We start from the raw sequence: 17,929 nt of genomic DNA, 5'->3' as shown, positions 1-17,929 counted from the left end.
GTTGGCTGCTTCTACCAGGCCTATCAACTGGTCTGCTCCTTCCCTTCCATACAGGTGGTCCTCCCTCAGGGGGCCAGTGAGTTCCAAGATTTCCTTCTTCCAACTCCAGGCTTGCAGGCAGGCAGGCCCCATCCCACTAGGCCTCCTGCAAGCCTCCTGCTCGCAGCCTCACATCTTCCACCTGAACTCTCCACACTCCTCACTCCCACTCCTGCCACTGAGCAGGCTCTAACACTTTGAAGGATATCCAGCCCCTTGCCAAGCCTTCTGTTGGGGATTGGCTGAGGACCCTCAAGAGTGCAGCCAGCCACTCCTCAGATCCACCCAGTGCCTCCAAGGCCTCCCTCCAAAAGCCTCAAAATGGGGGAAATTCCATATTTGGGAGGTCTGTGCAGAGTGTTCTTCCTTGAATAGGAGGGTTCCTCTTCCCCTGAGGCTGCTACACCTGGGTGGATGCTAGTGTGCAACAAGATTTTCAGTTGGTGCCTCAGTTGGTGTTGGGCTGAGGGCCTGGAGAAGATTGCTAAAGTGGAGAGCATTTCTCTAGGAGTCCTGGTCTGCAGAAGGATCTTTTTGCCTCCCTCACTGAAGAGTGTGATGTGGAAGCTGGGTAGCAGGCAGAACCTGGGACACTGTGAGTAAGACCTAGGTTCAGGAATTTCATGTTTGCCTGCTGCTATAGGGTTAAGATTTTTGGACTTACGGTTGATTTTTGGAATATCCTGAATCTTTATATCCCCTCCTGTTCAAGTTTCTGCAAATAAAGGCTGCACAAAGACATTCCCTAGACTGAGCCAGTTTGTCGGTGTGCTTGGAACTGTGTCTGTGGCAGGCAGCCTCTGTACTGGTAAGGGAGACGTATGCATACAGTCAACTGCCACTCCAGGAGTGAGAGCTACATGTTCATATTTTTTGCCAAATAAAAATAAGTCATGATCAATATAATTAGAAGTCTGTATATCCGTGTGTAATTTGAGGGGGATTTCGATGGAAATTGCATCAATGGTAGCCTCAAATGTTTTCATGTGACCTGCCTAGGGGTAATTTGCTATAGAGTCCTTCATGGTGCCATACTTTATTACCTATGCTTCTTTCCAGGGTTTGGATTATCTTCCTGCGGGTGATAACCCATTTAGATCTGTGCATTGCTGGAACACGCTTTTTCGGCTGTTTTAGTGCATTGGTAGCCCACTGATATCAATGGGTTCCCTAATACAGTGCGCCTCAAAAACCTCACCAATGTAAATAGGTCCATTAGGGGTTAGTTACTAAAACTGCAGAGTGCAAAATCTGATGCAGCTCTGCATAGAAACCAATCGGCTTCCAGTTTTTATTGTCAAAGCTTAACTGACCAAGCTTGAATTAGAAGCCGATTGGCTACCATGCACAGCTGCAACAGATCTGGAGTGCTCCAGTTTCAGTAAACAAAAGATTTCCCAGCACACTTAGCGACCAGCCTGCAAAATAACTGAATTATCCCTAACAGTTTGTGTTAAAAACAAAGGGTTTTGTTTGCACACATTTGCAGATATATGCCTAAGCTACAGGCCCCAGGCTTAGACAGGGCTGATTCGATTGTTTTGCAGGCTGATCGGTACGTGTGCTGGGAAATCTTTTGTTTGTGTTGTGCATAGCCCTTTCATATGCAACTTGCTGCAAAGGCCAGTTATAGATCGGAGTGGTTGCCACTTTTTTGTACCAGATTTAGTATATCTCCCCCTAAGTGTTCCTGGACTACGCTTGTTTTCCACTTGTTCTGGCTTTCTGTCTGGTTCAACAACATTTGTCTGATGGCCCTGATCTTCTTTCCAGTTCCTCAGCTACATCTCTTTGTTGCTTGCCCTGACCTTCTTCCTGATTACTTGAATATTTCCATGAGTAATCTGTTGCCTGGCATGACCTTCTGCTTGGTTTCTCAACTACATTAGTCTGCTGCCAGTCCTGACCTTCTTCCTGGTTCTTCAAAAGGCTTCTTTACTAGTCTGTTGCCTGACAAGACCTTATTCCTGGTTCTTCAAAAGGCTTCTTTACTAGTCTGTTGCCTGACAAGACCTTATTCCTGGTTCTTCATTAACGGTTTCCTTTATGGGTAAGATCAAATGAGCAGTTTTCACAGTCTGATTGTCAGCCTCATGCACTTAGCCAACTGAGCTGAACTGTTGGTGCTATATAAATCCTGTATTATAATAATAATAACATGAATGACATCTACTCTCCATGGGGCAGATTTAGGAGCATATTCACCCAATCTAACTGGTTATGGTGATTGTGGGTAGTGATCTTATGTTTTTTAGGCTCTTGTTGACCCAAGCAGACATCCCAGGTTCAAGCATTCTTGAGCAATTGAAAAGATCAGGTGGGAATTTTTTACCAACGTAAGCTAGTGTGTCAATGCACCCCTTTTGCTCCTCCACAAGTTCAAGTTTATAGAATGATCTTTGTTAGAAGTGTAGCACCCTCCTAGTATAGTGTAGGCTGCTAAGCAAATTTAGTTGGCTTCACTGTAATCAGAGGAGCAGGGGTTGATTATTTAGGGCTGCCCAGTGTTTCACATGATGCTGCTCTGTTACTTCCCCCTCTGTTCTAGAAGATTCTAAAAACATAGTGGGAGGAAGGACAGATTAAGCATCATGAATAAAATTTATGGGACTTTGGCCAAAACCTGGAGAGATGTGCCCTGTAGGTGGTGTGAGAACCCATAAATAGTTTGAGGCCTGAGCAGCAAGGTGCAGTGTTCCTGGGTCTAGTCCTGCTGGAGGAGACCCCTGGTGCAAAATCCTGAAGGAAGTCTTTAGGAAGACACTGAGGTCCCAGCTAGACTTAGCTGGGGGGCCTATTTGTAAGTCTGAGTCCGGGGATCAAGTTGGGTCTGGAGAAGCTCAATGGAAATACCCTGGAGGAAGTTGGTGGGAAAGTGTCCAGCTGTCCTATGATCATGTGCAGGACTTTTTTTCTTCGAGAATAGGTGCAAGAACTCCCACCTACTGAATCACTTCTTGTATCCTCCTCCCATACCCACTTCAGAGCACAGTCCCTTGGTTCCACCCACTACCCACCTCCCAGTACCACTCCTTATAGAGAATACACTGCCAAGTATCATATTGTGGTGCTAAGTAATTTGTATGGAATGTATTAATAATAGCAAGAAAAGCATTAAAATAGATCCCCTGCAGCTAGCAGAAATAGACCCCCAAGCAACAAAATACCACCCCAGTAACAACAGACCCCCCAAGCAACAAAATACCACCCCAGCAACAATAGACCCCCAGCAGCAACAACAGATCTCCCAGCATACAGCGTCAATACACTCTCCAGCAGCAAGCAACAATAGACCCTTCCCAAACAGTAGATCCATTCCAGCAGCAATAGATCCCTCACCAGTCACAATAGACCTCCCCAGCAACAATAGACCACCATGCAAAAATAGATCCCCTCTAGTGACAATAGATCCCCAAGCAGCCAGCATCAATAAACCTTCCAGCACCTCTTGCCATTACATACATTCAGTACTGGAGGTGCCATTTACCCACTTCGCCCGCGTTCCATCTGAAAAAAAAGCCCCGGTGACATGAATCTACATCTCCCTCACTAGGAAGAGCATGGTGGATATCAGAAGGAGGCAACCAATGATTATGTGGCTATGTGAGTAGATGACTTCAGTGCTGAAGAGTGGTGATGTTTGTAGCTTTTAACTCTGAAAGGAGTACAGGTCACCAACAGCATACAGATCCTTTGGGACATTCATTTTTGTACACTGCAGTGCTCAAGTTGTTCAGTTGTACATCTTATTGGAGATACCTTGCTCCTTCTCCCTATCCAAGTTCATTGTTCCCAATAGAAACCGAAAAAGAAACTCCTAGACTGTTCTTTGGAGCCAGTGGAAGAGTGCTGCCGATGTTTTGTGCCTGTCTGTGCGTGCGCCAAGGCAAAATATTTATTTTATTTTATTTATTTCAGGTATTTATATAGTGCCGTCTATTTACGCAGCGCTTTACACATATATATATACTGTGCATTCACATCAGTCCCTAACCCTCAAGGGGTGTACAATGTAAGGTCCCTAACTTACATTCATACATACACATACTAGGGCCAATTTAGACAGGAGCCAATTCACCTACCAGCATGTCTTTGGAGTGTGGGAGAAAACTGGAGTACCTGGAGGAAACCAATGCAGGCACAGGGAGAACATGCAAACTCCAGGCAGGTGGTGCCATGGCTGGGATTCGAACCAACGACCCTAGTACTGCCAGGCGGAAGTGCTAACCATTTAGCCACTGTGCTGCCCATAGGCCTCAATTCACCAGTGGCTTTTTCGCGGATGCACTACAGAAGGAATGTTGCGGGCTATCTATAATTTAAAGGTTTATAGATTTTGCTGTGCATTGTTCATGTTTTGGCTTGAATATTTTTTTCCAAACTGTAATAGGGAAAGTTGTTATGTTAAAATGTAGCAAGTGGTGGAAAGCAGACAGACTGATGGTTGAAAAACGCAAAAAAAAATATACATCACTTTGAAGAGCGTTCCACCACCAGTTCTCCCCCATTCCAAATAACAGATTGTGCAATGTTCAGAGTGGGGTAGATGATTGGCAAAAGTTTTGGTAAGAATGAACAGCCGAAAGTCCAAATGGCAGAAATCTGCTTACCAACCGGGTGTTTCTGGGTTGTTTAGTATCTTTGTTGAAGTTAGACAAATCTGAGCAGAGGGTAGACTTGCAAAGTGGCAGATGTGCTGCGATACAAAGCTGCATCCCATGAAATGTTATCCATTCCCAGCATTTGTATCTTGGCTCGACTGAGATGGTTTTGGCTGTGGTGATTTATTAGTAGCGTAGATGAAGATACATTATACAAACACAAAACTCTTGTTTATGGCAGAAGCGATTAAAAGAGTATAGAACAAAAATGTTTACTGAAGCTGGTAGTCCAGCCAAAAAATGTTTTTTTTATATAGATCAGCCTTTTTCAATCTTCTTGCTCAAAAAGAAACCCTACAACCAAATCATCTGAGATCAGTGGGGAAAATGCTGCTTAGATTGGTGGTCAGTGGGAAGTATACTCAGATTCTTGATGCCATGCTGGTTGGTTCTGTGAAGTGGTGGTGATCCTGGAACTAGGACAACTAGTGCTGGACAGAACTTCGAACAGAGACAATTCACTAAGCGGTATCTTACCGCATCTGAGTATGCGGTAAGATGCCGCACAGCTACTAAAATACTGAATGAGTTATATTATTATGTCCTGTGGTATTTCAGTAGTGAAAACATTCTTTAACCACTTGCCTACCGGGCACTTATACCCCCTTATTTACCAGGCCAATTTTCAGCTTTCAGCGCTGCCGCACTTTGATTGACAATTGCGCGGTCATGCAACATTGTACCCATATGAAATTTTGATCATTTTTTTCTCACAAATAGAGCTTTCTTTTGGTGGTATTTAATCGCCACTGGGCGCTTTACTTTTTGCGCTATAAAAAAAAAAATGCCAAAAATTTGAAAAAAAAAAAAAAGTTTCTTTGTTTCTATTATAAAATTTTTCAAACAGATAATTTTTCTCCTTCACTGATGTGCGTTGATGAGGCGGCACTGATGGGCACTGATAGGCAGCACTAAAGGGCACTGATAGGCAGTACTAATGAGGTGGCACAGATAGGCGGCACTGATAGACAGCACTAATGAGGTGTCACGGATAGGCGGCACTAATATGCAGCACTGATAGGCGGCACTGATAGGCGGCACTGATGATGGGTACTGATAGACGGCACTGACTGGCATCACTGCTGGGCACTGACTGGCGGCACTGACTGGCACAACCGCTGGGCACTGACTGGTGGCACTGGCGGGCAGCACTGGTGGGCAGCACTGGTGGGTGGCACTGGTGGGCAGCACTGGTGGGTGGGCACAGGTGGGTGGCACTGGTGGGCACAGGTGGGTGGCACTGGTGGGCACAGGTGGGTGGGCACAGGTGGGTGGCACTGCAGGGCACAGGTGGGTGGCACTTCTGGGCACAGGTGTGTGACATTGCAGAGTGGCACAGGTGGGGGCACTGCTGGGCACAGGTGGGTGATCTGCTGGGCACAGGTGGGCGGAGCTAGTGGGCGCACTGCAGGGCACAGGTGGGCGGAACTTGCGGGTGGCACTGCTGGGCACCGATCATCAGGGCACTGATCATCAGTGGCCCTGATGATCGGTGCCGATCCCCACTCTGACAACTGCCGGTTCTCGGCAGTACTTTCCTCACGATCTGACAGCGTGAGGAAAGTGCAGCCGAGAACCGGCACTTGCATTTCCCTCTGATCAGCGTGTCATTGGACACCGCTGATCAGGTGGTAAAAGGCCGCTGTGATTGGCCTTTTACCACATCACGTGATCAGCTGTGTCCGTAGGACACAGCGATCACGGAGATCGCCGGGTGCGCGCCCCCTGGGGTGCGCAGGAGAGCGCGTTCTGGGGGGACGTCATATGACGTCCACTCAGAACTGGCCGGCCGCAGTGCAGCCGTCATTCGGCTATCTGCGGTCGGCAACAAGTTAATGTTTCAGCTGTCAGTGGGGTTCACCGCTGACATTAAAATGTTAAAAGAATTGGCGGCAATTAAAAACCAAAAACAAAAAACTGCATGGGGTCCCCCCCCATCCATACCAAGCCCTCCAAATCTGGTATGGATTTTGAGGGGAACTCCCACAACAATTTTTTTTTTTTAAATGGCATGGGGGTCCCCCCAAAATCCATACCAGACTCTTATTTGAGCATGTAGGCAGACATGTCAGCAAAAAAGCGAGCACCCTCCCCTCCTGAACCATACCAGGCCATATTCCCTCAACATGGGGGGTATCTTTAGGGCCCCCCAAAGCACTCTGTCACCATGATGATGGGGAAAAAGGCCCCTTCCCCACAAATGTGGCCAGTGGTTGTGTGGTCTGCTGGCGGGGGGCTTTTTGGAATCTGGAAGCCCCCTTTAACAAGGGGGCCCCCAGATCCAGGCTCCCCCCTTTGTGAATGAGTACTTGGTACATGGTAAACTACTCATTCACAAAAAAAGAAAGTGTAGTGTAAAACATGACAGTAGACAGTCTTTGACAAGTACATTATTAAAAAAAAAAAAAAAAAAATGTCAATCCAACATCAATCACAATGCCCGCTGCCACAGCCAACCCAAAAAAAAAACAAAACAAAACACTCTGCTCTCAAGCCTGGCTCCCGCCGTCTCACAGCTGCGCCAATTTGACAGATCTTAAATACTCTGATGATGTCACATGGGGGTGGGGTCACCCCACCCCCTTGGGCGGGTCATCCCACCCCCTTGTGTCATCATGCACTGTGATTTTGGACTTCATTATATGGTCAAAATATTTGGACTTTAATATAGGAAAGGAACACTTTGTAATCACAGTATAGCATGAAGTCAATGGAACTCCTGGGATATTGATCTGCTCAGTTAAGTAGCAGAGGGAGTTGTTAATTTCATTAACACCAAAGCAGCTGAAACTGATTAACAACAGGTGCACTAGATGGGCAACAATGAGACAATCCCCAAAACAGGAATGGTTTTACAGGTAAAGACCATAGACATTTTTTTCCCTACACATCATTTCTGACTGTTTTTCAGTAGTTTTGTATTTGGCTAGGGTCAGTGTCACTACTGGTAGCATGAGGAGATACCTGGACCCTACAGAGGTTGCACAGGCAGTCCAACTCCTCCAGGATGGCACATCAATACGTCCCATTGCCAGAAGGTTTGCTGTGTCTCCCAGCACAGTCTCAAGAGCATGGAGGAGATTCCAGGAGACAGGCAGATACTCAAGGAGAGCTAGACAGGGCCATAGAGGATCATCAGCAGGACCGGTATCTGCTCCTTTGTTCAAAGGATGAGCACTGCCAGAGCCCTACAAAATTACCTCCAGCAGGCCACTGGTGTGACTGTCTCTGACCAAACAATTAGAAACAGACTTCATGAGGGTGGCCTGAGGGCCCGATGTCCTCTAGTGGGCCCTGTGCTCACTGCCTGGCATCATAGAGCTCGATTTGCATTTGCCATTGATCACCATAATTGGCAGGTCCACCACTGGCACCCTGTGCTTTTCACAGATGAGAGCAGGTTCATCCTGAGCACATGTGACGGACGTGAAAGGGTCTGGAGAAGCCGTGGAGAATGTTATGCTGCCTGTAACATCGTTCAGCATGACTGTTTTGGTGGTGGGTCAGTGATGGTCTGAGGAGGCATATCCATGGAGGGACGCACAGACCTCTACAGGCTAGACAATGGCACGCTGACTGCCATTAGGTATCGGAATGAAATCCTTGGACCCATTGTCAGACCCTATGCTGGTGCAATGGGTCCTGGGTTCCTCCTGGTACATGACAATGCCCGGCCTCATGTGAGTATGCAGGCAGTTCCTGGAAGATGAAGGAATTGATACCATTGAATGGCCCCCACGGTCGCCTGAACTAAATCCAATAGAACACCTCTGGGATATCATGTTTCTGTCCACAGGAGCTCAGTGATGCCCTGGTCCAGATCTGGGAGGAAATACCCCAGGACACCATCCATCATCTCATTAGGAGCCTCCCCCGACGTTGTCAGGAACGCATACAAGCACGGGGGGGCCATAGAAACTACTGAGTACCATTCTGAGTTGCTGCAATGAATTTTCAGCAAAATGGACTCGCCTGCTGCATCATTTTTTCACTTTGATTTTCGGGCTGTCTTTGAATTCAGTCCTCTGTAGGTCGATCATTTTCATTTCCATCAAACAATGGGGCATCCTTATGTTCCTAACACATGACCCAGTCCATATCAGTATATACAGTATATCCAGTATCAGATTGTTCCCCATTGAGATCTTAATTTAATTTTTTTGAACAGTGTATTGTATTGGAATAATTGATTAATCATTTATGGTTGCTCTGCACTATATTCATTTTTTGAACCTTTGGAGGAACCCTTGAGTTTCATGGTACCTTGGTTTAGAATGTCTGATAAAGAATATGCAACGTGGACAAGGATTGGTTCTGAAAGAGATTTTTTGACTTTCTGACCTGTTGACCTCACAGAGAGTGAGGGGAAATCTTCCTAACAGGGACTGAAATACTTCCCTTTCCCTGAGAAAATGCTGCATCAGGTTCCCTTCAGTGCCAGTCACATGAACAAAAGCCTAGTTCCATGCTGCAAGGGGTGATCAAAGCCTAGAGATAGATCACATTCAGCAGAAATCACATGACAAAATGCCTAGGCATTTGATCACATGACCACATTTCACCCTTTAAGCAGGCCACGTGTAATATGATCTCCTTTCAATATACAAATAACCGGGGCTTTTTTGTCAGCAGGAATGCGGGAGAAGACAGTTCCAGCACCCCCAGTACTGAATGTATGTAATGGCAAGGGGTGATGGGGTGTCTTGGAAGGTCTATTGAGGCTTGCTGCTGGGGAATCACTGGGGGATCTATTTTTGTGAGGCAGTCTATTGTTGCTGGGGAGGTCTGTTGTTGCTGCTTGGGGATCTATTGTTGCTGGAAGGGATCTACTGTTGAGGAAATGGTCTATTGTCTCTGGCTTATGGAGAGTCTATTGATGCTGGGAGATCTGTTGTTGCTGCCAGGGGTCTATTGTTGCTGGGGTGGTATTTTGTCTTGGGGATCCATTGTTGCTGGGGGAATATATTGTTGTGGGGGTCTATTGTTGCTGGGGGGGGGAAACTATTGCTGCTGGCTGTGGGAGATCTATTTTACTGCTTTTCTTGTTATCATTAATGAATCCCATACAAATTAGCACCATAAAATGATAATTGGCAGTGCATTCTCTAAAAGGAGCGGTACTATGCAGTGAGTAGGAGGTGGAACCAAGAGACGGTGCTCAAAGGTGGGAGGAGACAAGAAGTGACTCAAAAGGAGTTCCTGCGCCTATTCTTTGAGAAAAAAGCCCTGCAAATAACTAGGTAGTTCAAGGTCCTAGCTGATTGGATACATATTGATTGGATATTATTGGAAGGGCCTCACATTAACTACTTCCCTGCCGCCCTATAGTAGAAGTACTACTACAGGGCTGTGCAAAATCAAGTATATGTACGTGATTTGAATTTCCGGGTAGTAAGCGCGTGTGCACGCCGCCCTACCCATGCTGCCATTGGTGGCTTGGCATTTCAATCACCGGGTCCCAGTCGGAAATTTCCCCCCCTGAAACCCGGCGATCGCTGTGCAAAGCTGACAGGGGAGAGACCTGTGTGTAAACAACACAGGTCTCTCCTCAGTCAGAATGGACATGCTGTTTTGTATTTCTCTGCACAGAAGAGAAATACAAAGCAGCATGTCTCCCTAGCAAAACAGCACACAGCCCCCATAGTGAAACACACACAGCACACAGTTAACCCTTTGATCGCCCAAAAGTTAACCCCTTCCTGCCTAGTGTCATTAGTACAGTGTCAGTGCTTTTTATTAGCACTGATCACTGTATTAGTGTCATGGGGATGTCAGTGGCAGTTAGTCAGTCCCCCCCCCCCCCCAGTGTCGGAATGCCCGCCACAGTCCCGCTATAAGTTGCTGATCACCGCCAAAAACAATTCCAGTATATATACCGCCATTTGCAGATGCTATAACTTTCACATAAACCAATTAATTTACACGTATTGGGATTTATTTTAGCAAAGAAATGGAGCAGAATACATTTTGGCCTAAATTTATGACAATTTTTTTTTTATTGGATGTGTTTAATAGCAAAAAATTAATTTTTTTTTTTTTGCAAAATTGTCGGTCTTTTTGTTTTGTTTGTAGCGAAAAAAATAACGCAGAGGTGATCAAATACCATCAAAAGAAAGCTCTATCTGTGGGAAAAAAGGACCTAAATTTCATTTAGGTACAGCATTGCATGACCGCGCAATTGTCAGTTAAAGTAACGCAGTGGCGTATCACTAAAAATGGCCTGGTCAGGAAGGGGGGTAAGTCCTCTGGAGGGCAAATGGTTTTAGATACTCTAGAGGAGACTATCCATAGATTGTACAATCAGACTGTATTGTATATGGCTGACTTCAGAGTATACGGTATACTGCTTATAAATCAATCTCAGCAAGTCACCTAAGACAGGTCCACTTTAAACATTACACATAATAAGATAACCAAAAGGACCTTTTATTCAGCAAATGATTCCCAAATAATGCGCAGTCCAGCGTCAGACTAACTCGCAATAAAACATTCTGATTGGTTGGTGCTAACATGCAGGAAGACAGCTCATCTTTAAAGCCCCCTGTTCACAGGCTGTAGAGACGGTCTTAATTAGTGAACATTTTTACAGGCTGTCAGAACATTTTTGGACAGCTGGTAACCCCATCGCACCCACTTCCCCATCACACAAGCGCAAGAGCCGCTAACATCTCTGTGAGTTGCATCAAGTAATTCGTAAATGAGTGTTTATTTAATGCTTGATAACCCCTTCATGGAATGAAATGCACCACCGATACAGTCATGTATAGGCCTTCAAAAATCTGTTGTTGGAGTCCTGCAGATTTCCGATTAGTAAAAACAAGAAAAAGCTAAAATTCGTTTTTTTTAAATAAGCAAAAATGTAATAGTCAAATAATTAACAATAATTAATAAAATAAAGTACAGGTAAACCCTAGCAATACACTTTTTGTATTCGCTCACTTGTGGTCTGTTTAAAATACCATTGAGGCCTCATGTGCACACAGTTGGTGTCCTGTACAGGGGCGTCTAGGCCCGGGCACCCAGGGTGCATGCCCCACATCTTCTGTGGGATGTCCTGGGTCCCTGACACCAACGATTCCCTTGTCATAGGCTTTAGGGCCGAAGGAGGCTTCTCCTTGGCTCTGAAGTGTCACATGACACAGCTCAAGGGGGAGCCTGGCAGGAAGGGCATCTCTCATGCTACGATGTATCTGAGGTCTGTAAGTTCAGGGAGGGCAGGGGAACTGTTCTGGGGGTGAGGGGATTTGTGCTTTGGGGTAAAACAATTTGTGCTGGGGGGGGGCTTGTACCAGGAGGGGGGATTTAGGAGGAGAGGATTTTTGCTTGGGGATGATTAGGGGAGATATTTTGCGCTGGGGGGTTGGGGGGGGGGGGGGCGTGTGCCAAGAGGAGGGATTTGGGGGGCAGGGAGAGGACGTTTATTGAAGGATGATTTGGGAGCATAATTTTTTGCTGGAGGGGATTTGTTAGGTGGGGGGCGTATGCATGGGGGGGGGGATTTTTATTAGGAGGGTGTGTGTATGTATATATATATATATATATATATATATATATATATAGGAGGGGGAATTGGGGCATGCTGAGATATTTTGGAGGGGATTTGTTTTTGGGGGGGGACGACTTGTGCATGGGGGGGATTTTTATTAGGAGGGGACATATATACTGGAGGGGGGGATTTGGAGCATTTTAGAGAATTAGATTTGTGCTGAGATATTTTGGGGAATTAGATTTGTGCTGGGGGTTTGGGGGGGGGACTTGTGCTAAGAGGGAGGATTTGTGCTGGGAGAATAGGGGGCACTTGTGTCGGGGGGGATTTCGGGGGACATTTGTGCACAAAAATATATTTAATGAAAGTGTTTTCTCTTAGGTTGTAAGCTCCCAGGATCAGGGCCCTCCTAACCCTCTTGTATTGAACTGTATTGTTGCTGTATTGTCTCCTGTTATATTGTAAAGTGCTGAGCAAACTGTTGGCGCTATATAAATCCTGTATAATAATAATAATATAAATCCTGTATAATAATAATAATATAAATCCTGTATAATAATAATAATAATATAAATCCTGTATAATAATAATAATATAAATCCTGTATAATAATAATAATAATAATAATATAAATCCTGTATAATAATAATAATAATATAAATCCTGTATAATAATAATAATAATAATATAAATCCTGTATGATAATAATATAAATCCTGTATAATAATAATAATAATAATAATAATAATAATATAAATCCTGTATAATAATAATAATAATAATATAAATCCTGTATAATAATAATATGAATCCTGTATAATAATAATATAAATCCTGTATAATAATAATATAAATCCTGTATAATAATAATAATAATATAAATCCTGTATAATAATAATAATAATTCTAAAAAGGATTGTGCTGCGGTTTCTGCATGTCTATTATATTCTTACTTGGCACAAAAATTAAAGCATATTTAATGGATACAAGGATGCTTGGGTTTTATTTAATCATGCCCCTTTTAAGCCCCTCCCACTGTCAATGCAATTTGGCCACACCCAATGTTCACAGAGGTGCTCTATACACTACGCATTATTACTATCCTTGGGTAAATCAATCAGAACTCGGAGGATAAGCAGCATGTGTCTGCAATAAACAGACATGCAATATGGCTGGTTTAGATTGGGTTACCCATGCTCTCAGCTTGGAGTCCATCAGTTACTCTGACAATTGCTAAGCCCTGATGAAGGGAGATTGTTTGGTCCCTGAAACGCATTTGCTGTCAATTGATGTTTTTTGGCCATTTGTTGAATTAATAAATTACATTTCGGGATTCTCAGCACATGTGGTTGGCGCTCCTTCTGGCCCTACTGAATTCTGTAGCTGCAATGACTGTGATTCAACAATGAAGATACAACACCCTGTTGAAGACATTTGTCTTCTCTCCACTCCTTCTTCTCTCCGCTCCTCGATGGGCCCTGTTTTGCTCCTCGTGCTGACTCCCTGTGCTGCTGTACAGAGAATATCTGGAGGCTGACATCACCATCCTGGTCAACCCCCTCATTGCATATCTATCATCTCACATGTTGACAGGGCACACAAATGATCGTTTTCATATTCTCTTCATATTTATAGAACATTAAAATTGCAACATTTCCAGGAAAACTACAGAACAAATTATTCCTGAAAGATTTTTCCCATAGGATTTGCGAACGAATCCAATTCTGGCAGTCGTCTTGCGTATGTGCTGAGCCGGCAGTTTCACGCTGGGATCTGACACCTTGTAGTGAATACCCTCCCTCTAATAACCCCATTAGTAAAATTAAAATGTGCCGCGGCTCCCAGTGTTGGTGGCTGATTATAGATTGTAAAAGGAATGTATTATCCGGATGATACTATGTAATATCTCTGCATTATTTAGCTTTAACTCTGAAAAGCTCTAGTGTTGAAGAGATAAAGACCTGAAGAAGCAGAAGAGTCTGATTTTGTTCATATACATTTCCTATCCAATGACGTTCTTTAGAGATGGATACAATGGATTTATGCTTCAATAAATTACCCAATCAATGTGCAGCATCCCTGAAATGACGCATTAATGGCAGATATGTAGTGGTGTCCCACCTTGTCAATTGGTTTCCTATTATCCATTGGGCTTCCATAATCTCCAGGACTCTTAAAAACACCCAGAGGATATATATTCCATTTTTCCCATCCCCAGGTGTTCAGAGACACTGTCTGATTGGACAGCAGTGACCGGTAATGCTAGCTGTCACCAAGAGGGCGAGGTCCTCTGTTGTTTTTGGTGTGCAGGCTGCCAATGAGAGCACAAAGGCAAGTAGCTTCATCTTACGCCCTGGTCACTGTGGTGGCTATCCCCATATTGTTTTTTCAGTAGGGTGGCTCTGTGTCTTCAGTTTACTCCATGTACACCATTCCTGGGACTTCTACCACTAATGTCGGCCATAGACGGTTCTAAAATCGACCGAAAAAAAACAAAATCGTCCGATTTTCGCACTGTTAGTGGGTTAATTGGTCGGCCATTTTTCGGGTTTTTTGCACTTTGAGATTATCAGTCATGTTGGAAAATTTGTGGCCGATTTGGACGATCGGACGATTTTTCCGGCAATGATGGCCAATCGTTTTTACGATAAAAAATCTGCGCAGGAGCCGCTGCAAGGGACAGAAGTTATGGGGTGAACTTTATGATTTAGTTGGACGATTTTTTTTTAATCGGTGGTAACGTCAGCCGAACGAACTACCGATTTTTCATTTATCATTCGAAAAATTGGCCGATGTTTGACCCCGTCTATGGCCTGCCTAACTAGACATCCAGACCATAGATTCCTTCCTCCAATACAATGAAGCCAGCAGCTCGGTAATATCCATATCCACAATTCTTTATTCACTACATGGCAGTATATGAGTAAGGCCCTGGCCAAAACGCGTTAGTGGGTGTTTCTGTATCCAGCCATGTAGCAAATAAAGAGTTGTTGCAATGGATGTTCTCGAGTAGCCAGCTTTATTGTATCAGAGAATTATTGCTACAAATCAATATGGTACTAGGTGTAATCCTAGACTCCCATCTGTCCTTCCAGCCCCAGATCCAATCGCTGACAAAATCATGTAGACTTCACCTCCAAGATACGCCCGTTCCTAACTTCTGAAACCACTAAGCAACTCATTCACTCTCTTGTTATATCTCGCCTTGACTATTTTAACTCCCTCCTCATTGGCCAACCTCTCTCAGTCTGGTTCAGTAGGAATCACAATCATGGGAAAGACTGCTGACCTGACGGTTGTGCAGAAAACCATCATTGACACCCTCCATAAGGAGGGAAAGCCTCAAAAGGTAATTGCAAAAGAAGTTGGATGTTCCCAATGTGCTGTATCAAAGCACATTAATAGAAAGTTATGTGGAAGGGAAAAGTGTGGAAGAAAAAGGTGCACAAGCAGCAGGGATGACCGCAGCCTGGAGAGGATTGTCAGGAAAAGGCCATTCAAAAGTGCTGGGGAGTTTCACAAGGAGTGGACTGAGGCTGGAGTCAGTGCATCAAGAGCCACCACACACAGACGTATCCTGGACATGGGCTTCAAATGTTGTATTCCTCTTGTCAAGCTGCTCCTGAACAACAAACAACGTCAGAAGCGTCTTACCTGGGCTAAAGAAAAACAGACCTGGTCTGTTGCTCAGTGGTCCAAAGTCCTCTTTTCTGATGAGAGGAACTTTTGCATCTCATTTGGACACCAAGGACCCAGAGAATGGAGGAAGAATGGAGAGGCACACACTGCAAGATGCTTGAAGTCCAGTGTGAAGTTTCCACAGTCTGTGTGGATTTGGGGAGCCATGTCATCTGCTGGTGTTGGTCCACTGTGCTTCATTAAGTCCAGGGTCAATGCAGCCGTCTACCAGGACATTTTGGAGCACTTCATGCTTCCTTCCGCAGACAAGCTTTATGGGGATGCTGACTTCATTTTCCAGCAGGACTTGGCACCTGCCCACACTGCCAAAAGCACCAAAACTTGGTTCAATGACCGTGGGATTACTGTGCTTGATTGGCCAGCCAACTTGCCTGACCTGAACCCCATAGAGAATCTATGGGGCATTGCCAAGAGAAAGATGAGAGACATGACACCGAACAATGCAGAAGAGCTGAAGGCCGCTATTGAAGCATCCTGGTCTTCCATAACACCTCAGCAGTGCCACAGGCTGATAGCTTCCATGCCACGCCGCATTGAGGCAGTAATTGCTGCAAAAGGGGCCCAAACCAAGTACTGAGTACATATGCATGCTTATACTTTTCAGAGGTCCGATATTGTTCAATCCTTGTTTTATTGATTGCATGTAATATTCTAATTTTCTGAGATTGTGGATTTGGGGTTTTCATGAGCTGTAAGCCATAATCATCACAATGATGACAAATCACGGCTTGAGCTATCTTGCTTTGCATGTAATGAGTCTATCTCATATATTCGTTTCTCCTTTTAAGTTGCATTACTGAAATAAATGAACTTTTGCACAATATTCAAATTTTTCGAGTTTCACCTGTACATGCACAGTCTTTTCCAAACCACCAAACTCACCAGCTACAAGTAAGAGACGCCCCAGCATTAGGTACATCTGATGTAAATCTATCTCGGCAGCTAAGCTCTAATCAGAGGATTAAAGTGTTACTAAACCCACAACAGTACAATCAGTCGGTAGATGCAGTAAAGCATGCTTGTTATACTCACTGTGGAACCTAAGGGGTTAATAATCTGCATTGTGTAAAAAGGCTGTTTGATCCTGTCTTCTCTTCCCCTCCTCTTGTTGAAATGTCCACCTGATACAGACAGATTCCGTAGTCACATGCACATGCTCAGTTTGGTGTGTAGTGCTAAAGAGGTGGGGTTTTTTTCTTGAGAGAGTGCATGTGATCAGCACAGGGCCAATCAATACTGTCCAGACAGAGGGTCAGGGGTTCTGCATCCTCCTAGAGCAGAAAGAAGACTCCTCCTACAAGCTTTAACCAGTGCTCTGCTGAAGTCACAAGACTGCTCTAACTGCTGATGAGAAAAGGTATTTAGCAGTTTATATTTACTAAAATAATTGGATTTCCATGTTGTGTGTACTGTGGAAGACCAGATATAGTGAATGCAGGGTCCGGGGTTCAGTAATACTTTAAATTTAGGAATCTGATCAAGATAATTTAAACAAATGTAACAAATACTTCTAATTTGACAGGTAAGGCCTATTGCACATTGGGTGTAAAAAATGCCGCTTTTAAGGGTGTTTGACCTTTTATTTCTGCCTCTAAACACCCCTCCATGTTAGCCCATGTGTCCATGCACACATAGGCGTTTACAGGCATTTAGAGGCAGAATAAAAAAAATAATTTGCATGTTCAGGAGAGGAGTGCTTCGACAGAAATATGCCCGGCACAGTTAAATGTCTTACCCCTGGTTCACATATATGTGGCCGTGTGGGCCACATTTTGTGCGGGCACGAGAGCCCATTCATTTGATTGAACTCCCATGCCCCATGACATGCAGGGAAAGAAGTCTCTGCACTTCTTCTGAAAACGCAGCCCACACGGGAACCTTGGTTCCAAGTGCGGTTGCATTTTCCAGTGCGGGTGGCGTGCCACTAGAACTAATGGCATCTGCCCGCAGGTCCGCATTCCTCTGTACGGGTGGTGCGGCTGCACGGATTTTCATGCTGATCCGCAGCGGCACCACTGAACAGATGTGAACCTAGCCTTTACAT

Source organism: Staurois parvus, unplaced genomic scaffold (genome assembly GCF_062004578.1).
Source record: "Staurois parvus isolate SC_StPar_1 unplaced genomic scaffold, SC_StPar_1.0 ptg000697l, whole genome shotgun sequence".
In the NCBI taxonomy this organism is placed as follows: Eukaryota; Metazoa; Chordata; class Amphibia; order Anura; family Ranidae; genus Staurois; species Staurois parvus.
The sequence above is the reverse complement of the archived record's forward strand: the minus strand, read 5'-3'. Positions refer to the sequence as shown.